The sequence below is a fragment of the Phyllostomus discolor genome, chromosome 1 (assembly GCF_004126475.2).
Source record: "Phyllostomus discolor isolate MPI-MPIP mPhyDis1 chromosome 1, mPhyDis1.pri.v3, whole genome shotgun sequence".
Classification (NCBI taxonomy): domain Eukaryota; kingdom Metazoa; phylum Chordata; class Mammalia; order Chiroptera; family Phyllostomidae; genus Phyllostomus; species Phyllostomus discolor.
In genome coordinates this window covers 90,802,810-90,809,820 of record NC_040903.2, presented here as the reverse complement: position 1 = coordinate 90,809,820, position 7,011 = coordinate 90,802,810, and the positions used below count along the sequence as shown (strand labels likewise).

General features: G+C 36.1%; 1 pseudogene; it reads right to left on the bottom strand.

Moving 5' to 3' along the window:
* Window positions 1–2,798: 2,798 nt before the first annotated feature.
* LOC114493422 lies at window positions 2,799–3,894 on the bottom strand (annotated as a pseudogene).
* Between the last annotated feature and the right edge of the window lie 3,117 nt (window positions 3,895–7,011).

The window sequence follows — 7,011 nt, the reverse complement described above, 5'->3', positions numbered from 1 at the left end:
TGGGTTTCTTATCATTAGGTCTTGTTTTTTTAATTCACAATGGCAATCTGTCTTTCATTAGTATATTTAAACCATTCACGTTCATGTCTTCACTATGAAAACCTGCTGGGTTCCTGGACATAAAGATCACAAAAATATGGGGGCTTCGCCCAACAATGTGTCTCTGGGAGTTTCTCACTCATACTAGTCCACAGTCATCCTTTGGAAATGCATTCAAAATTACCATTTAAGTGTAAAATTTTAGTTAACCAATGTCAATGGAAATTTAAGGCAAGGAGATAATAATTCACCATATCTAAAAGTTCATTTGTTTTCAGATACATAACTATGGCGTAAGCATTCTGTCTAAAAAGTGTCTGTGAAGCATCCTTTTAAAAAATGGATTAGTTTCTATGGATACCAAGAACATATACCACTTTTGACTTAACAAAAACCTCACAGCTCCTAGTCTTGGTAGCAGAAAGCCAAGCAGGTGTGATTTGGAAGGCGGAGTGCTTTCCTGCAGCCCCTCAGGCTATGCTTCTGGGAAGTGCATCTCTAAGAGCTTCATAAAAATAGCAAACTAAGCATGGAATTTATATCTAATACCCAAAGTACCCCCTCTTTTTCTTATTGGTGGCTTTGTCCATGTTAATTTGATTAGTTTACAGGTCTTGCCAATGTCACACTATGTCATTGTGCCCTAAAGGAATTTTATAGTTTCTTATATATCTCCTACCTTTCTTCAGTGACAAGTGAATAAAGGTTCTAGTCCAATATGAAGCACAATGGAAATCTAGACAACTCTGGGTGAGGTCACCTGGACAGCCTCTTGCAGCTCACCAATGCATTGTGTTAATGATATTACTAAAATATTCAAGCCACAATCAAACTAAGTATGATGGTAAGGCACTGGATTGAAGATAGACATATAGACGAAGGGAATAGAATTGAGAATCCAGGAATAAACCCTTACATTTTTTTACAAGGATATCAAGACAATTCAGTGCTGAAAGAATAACCTTGCAAACAAATGGTGCTGGGACAACTGGATATCCATATGTAAAAGAATAAAGTTGAACCATAACTTCACAAAATAAAAAAGTACAAAAATTAACAGAAAATAGGTCAAAGAACTACATGAAAAAGCCAAAACTCTTAGAAGAAAACAGGTATAAATCTTCATCACCTTGGATTAAACCATTGTTTCTTAGATATAACAAAAAAAAGTACAAGTGTCAAAAGAAAAAATAGATAACTATACCTCATCAAAAAATAAAACTTTTGTGCTTCAGAGGACCTTATCAAGAAAGTGAAAAGACAACACAGAAGTGGGAGAAAATATTTATAAATCATATATATGATCAGGGAATTGTATATGGAATACATAAAGAGTCTTACAATTCAACAAAAAAATAAAAACAGCCCAAGAGCCCAGATCTTGGTTTCTAATGCCATTCTCCAAAGGTATTAATAAAATGAACAGGGTTCCTTAAAGAAATGGTTGGTTCCAAGACTGATACAAGAAGCACACAAGATGAACCTGGAGCATCTTATAGTGCCAGAAAGTAAGGAAGTGTTCAAACACACATACACTCACACAATGATAGGGATATATCCAAGAGACTCAGGAGCTCATTGAAAGAGTCCCCAGTGGCCTAAATTGAAACAAATTGAGCAAAAAGACAACACAGTATTGGATTACAAATCAAAATATAAGATAAATAACCATGCGTCCATAAAAATATGAATGAGTGAGTGAGTGAACGAATGAATGAATGAATAAGGAAGAAGAGACAAATCTTCCATGCAGAGGTATTCCAAAAAATTTATATAGATATTCTATCTTCAGGAGGTAGTACATAACTCCTTACTCCTTAGAAGTAGGTTGTATGAAGCGATTTCCTTACAAAGAGTGCAGTATAAAAAGGGAGGTAAAAGAAACTGCACAAATACTGCCTCATCCAGGTGATCTAGGTCACCATCCACAATGATAAGCCATGTCAATAGTGTGTAATGAAAATGACACTTTACCTTTGCGGTCTTCTTCCCCAAAACACATAACTCCAGTGTAATGAGAAAACATTAGAAAATTCCAACAAAAAAACATTCTGCAAAACATTTGACCAGCATTCCTCAAAACTGTCAAGGTGATCAAAAACAAGGAGTGTTTGAGAAACTGTCATAGGCAAGAGGATCCTAAGGACACCTGGCAACTAAATGTAATGTTGTATCAGTAACTATAAGATATGCACCATTCCAATGTAAGATTTTCTTAATCAACTGGGAAATTTTTAATTAATAAGTATCAAGTACACTTTACATTGATAACTGCAATACTGAAACTGTGACACTGTAAATTTTTTTTTCAAAAAAATTAGTGATTTTCTTTTGTCTGGGAAACATGAAGATCCAACTATGAGCATTTATGTGGCCAGTATAGGTCACTATGATTTAGTTAATGCTAGCATCTAAACAGGTGTTGACATTTCACATCTACAATAAGGCAGACAATGAATTTCTGTATCATTGAATTTTAGCAAAAATTCCATGAGTTAATTTAAACAAATATCAAATTTCTGAAGTGCAATCTCATAAACTACTCATTGGGGTCGCTTTTTGCTTGAAGTACATCTGACTTGACAATACAGGTGATTTTTTTCTTAATTCCTTGGAAAAACATTTTTGCAATAAGTCTTGTGTCTTCTTTACTATGACTGGCTTGCTTTTAAGAAAGAGTATCAGCTCTGTTGTTAGTTTCCCACAGTTGATAAAAATCTATCGAAAACATAATAGAATTTGCAAAGGTAAAGGTTGTTTTTCAAAGGCTGCAGGAACAGGAAAGAAATAACACTTCTTATTTGTATAAATGCAAACATTTTAAAGCTAATCATACTACAAGTAAACCCAATATAGTATTAAAATGTTCTATAAAATGAACAAAAGATACCTGCTTGCTTCCACTGTTTCAACAGTCAAACGTTACTGCATGAGAGTTGGACTATAGTAGTTTGCTGGTCCAATTTAAGGGTTTGAAGTTATTTTTGTGTATTTGGCCCAATGATGTCCACATCCCAGATAAATTCAGTTCAAAAAATGGAAATTAGGACAAAAACTCCACGTAACAAACCGCAAGGATATGCTACCAGAAGGTGCTATGCTTCCATGGCTAATGCAGAAATAAAAATTTTGGAAGCAGAAAAATGACATCATGCAATATTTTCAGCAGTGAGAATGACCCCTACCATTTCTTGCAAAGAAAATATCACTGCAAACTAAAAAGTAGGATCATGGGAAGAAGACAAATCCAAGAACACTTGCCACACAACCAAATAAAACACCTGTCATATCCATTAAGTTTGGATAAGTTTGGAAATAAACAAAACATTCCTAGACATCCAATTGTACTGATCCCATACACATAGCCAAACTGGAAACGCCAGCCAGTAACAGTGTGGCTCCAAAGGCAAGGCACAAAACCATGTGTCCTGCCAGATCAGCCTCATTCATGATGCTGCCACCTGCTACTTTTAATGGATGTTAACACTGTTAGTGTTTTTGGCCAGATGTGGTCAAAATTGATACCTAATTCTTCTAAAAGAGGTGGCTCATCCTCAAAGTTGTTTTCACAGAATGGCTGAGGTGTAGTTGGAGTCTATGCCTGAGCTGGCTGGAAAATCTGCCTGGTGTATGGCATTGTGGCTGCATCATGCCTGGAGGGACAAATCAGCCTTTTAGTGATGAGTCATAGCTAGCCTACTGTTTGCTATAGGGATCTCCACTTCCTCCATAATCATAGCACTGCTGTGATTGGTCATCAGTGCTATAACTGTCTGGTAGTAATCCATGTTTAAATTATCAAAGCCTGTCATTGTAAATGATCAAATGTGGAGGTGGTGTTAGTAGCTCCAGCAGCCCCAGATAACCCCCAAACTATGCTTAAGGCCCTGCATTGACCCTGTTGCTATGTGTCACAGGCCAAAGTAATATAAGGTGTTAATAAGAGAGGAAGTTTGGTGCAGGATATGTAAAAACTCTGAATTATCTTCACAATTTTTCTGGAAGTATAAAACTTCTAAAAAATAACACTTATTTTAAAAAATAAAGTTTAGAAAAACAAACAGACCAATTTAAAAACAGGTAAAGGTTTGAATAGATATTTAGCCAAAGGAAATATACAAGTGTCCAATAAGCACATGAAAATATGTTCAACATTTTTAACCTGTAGGAAAATGCAAATCAAAATCATAATGAGATACCACTTCACATCCACTGGGATAACCATAATCAAAAGATAGACAATAACAGGTGTGGCAAGGATTCAAAGAAATTGGGACCCTCATACATAGCTAGTAGAAATTAAAATTGTGCACGATATTTGAGAAGTAATCTGGCAGTTCCTCAAAAAGTTAAACATCTGGAACTAGCAAATAAAACAAGAATTCCACTCCTAGGTATATACCCAAGAAAATTTAAAATGTATGTTTACATAAAAATTTGTGCACATTCATTTTAGCATCATTCATAACAGCTAAGCAATAGAAACAACCCAAATATCCATCAACTGAAAAATGGATAAACAAAATGTAATACATCTATACAATGGAATATTATTCAGCTGTAAAAAGAAATGAGGTGTTAATAAATGCTAATACGTGAATGAACATTGAAAATATCATGCTAAGTGAAAGAAGCTAGGCACAAAAGGTTACCTATTGTGTGATTCCATATCTATGAAACATCCAGAATAGGGAAAGCCATAAAGACAGAGAGTAAATTAGTAATTCCCATAGGCTAGGGGGAGTAGAAAATGGGGAATGACTGCTACTGGGTACAGAGTTTCTTTTTTGGGGTGTTGAAAATTTTCTGGAATTTAATAGTGCCACAACTTTGTGGATATACTAAAATCTAGTGAATTGTACACTGCAATTAATAAAATAAGAAAAATAAGATTCAAGTCATAAACTATCATTCAAGATATAAACTATCCTCAACATTTTCCTCCAAAAATAGGGGGAAGATGTTTCATGTAACACATATGATATTTATAGAAAAGTTAAAGCACCAAGTGGACAGTCAAGCCACCATCATCTTGATCAGCAATCAAGGGGCACCTGCTTTAGGTAGGGATGCTACATAAACCATGTCCCTAGAGAAGGTAATGCAGGAAAAGGCAAAAAAAAATCTGTCTCTACATCAAGTGGAAGAAATAAACATAGGTCCCATCTATTAAATAAAACGACTAATGGAAGCTAACCATTCATTTAGAAAACTACAAGCTTATTATGATTGCTTGTACCCATCTGGCTAGGATCCAACTGGCTATGACTACAACTGAAAACATGAGATTTAATACTCTGCGCTTACCGTTTCTATAGCTATTTAGCATAGCCCCCATTTCCATGGGAAGATAGAAAGAAGGAAGGTAGAGAGGAAGCAGATTTCAGACAGGAGGGAATGGCCCCAAGGTGACAGAAAACAGAGCAACCCCACCTTGCTGAAACAGTAGACATCTGCTGGGATAACATGGCAATGAGCAGAGACCAGTAAGGTAAGCCCTGGATTCTAGGCTAAGGAATTTAAACTTAACCTTGTATTGAAGAAGCAAGAAACTGAGCTCAAGGAGCCAGAAACCAGCTCAAGATACATATATTAATGAGACATCACCTTGAAGATAATTCACACTGTAAGGAGCTGTTCAAAATTAAACCTTTAAAATGTTAAGGATTAGAGTAACTGGAGAAATATGCATAATAGGTAACCATATAAGCAGTATTTCAGGACCATAGAAAACGTACACTGAAGTCAGGAGACACCCCAAACAAGAGAACGGCCCAGTGGAAGCTGTATCAATGACTCAAAAATCAAATCAAGTGCTTGTCTACTTTTCTTTCCCTGTGTTTTTTTTTCTTTCTTCTTTCCTGCTCTCTTTCCATCTCCTTTTCTCCTCCTTGGCCAAGACTATCTTTCCCACTATGCTTTCTCCATACCCTCTCTCTTTTACTCTCTTATTTGCAACTTCTCTTTCATGTACAAACATGTTGAGACCTCATTGTCTCTTCCCTTCTACCCGATTTTAAATCCCATGTATTCTCCATTTTGTGTGTGTGTGTGTGGGAAGAAAAGCAGAAGTAGGTGCTGGTCTATGTGACTGTCTGGTTGTCTGGGGCAACAGAAGCTACAAATGTCCCTTAAATATTTATTACTCCCTCCCCCTCCCTAAAATCAAGCAGAGGTGCTTTGGGTGAATGAGGAGAGAAGCATAAGGACTTGCTGATGTCTTCAGTACCAGAAAAGGAAAATCTCCTTTATCTGTATAAGTAGTTCAAGACAGTTATTCCCTATGAATGGAGGTTATTCTATTTTTCCTATAACTAGGTCGATCTTTTTTAAAGGAGGGAAATAATTTTTTCAAGGGGAAGATTCATAGATTGAATCTCTGATGAAAACATTTTTAATAAGGCAAGAAAGAACAACAGACAGATACTATATATGTTTACTAAGTTTCAAAAAGTATCCATGCTTTTTAGAAGGTGATGAAACAAACTTGGGTGTACAACATTGCTGCATCTCTCCTGCTCCATGAACCTGCTCAAGCGCCCAGAAGTGAGAATGCCCTGGGCCATTAAGGACAGGACACAGCAATGTGTTTGATAAACCCTCACACCCTTTTAAATGCAATCAAGATTACAATATTTTTTTCCTTAACTCTACTTAGAAAAAAGAGTCTCAACTTGAGAGGGAAAATTAAAAACAACCAAAGCTGCAAAAACAACAGAGGAATGCTCTCAAACCCAGCACGTGGACCAGGCGAACAGTTCTCTGTGGGGGAGGAGCTCACCTTCTAAAACACTAACTATTCCCCTTTAAAATACCACGAAAATATTAAAATCCCTGTATCTCCAAGTATAGTCATGTAAGAGTGTGAACTGTCTTCTTACAACCCCAATAACTCTGGGAACAAAATGCATATAAAATCTATTTAATTGATTATAAATAGATTTAAGGTTAGATTATTCGATGAGTTTGGTG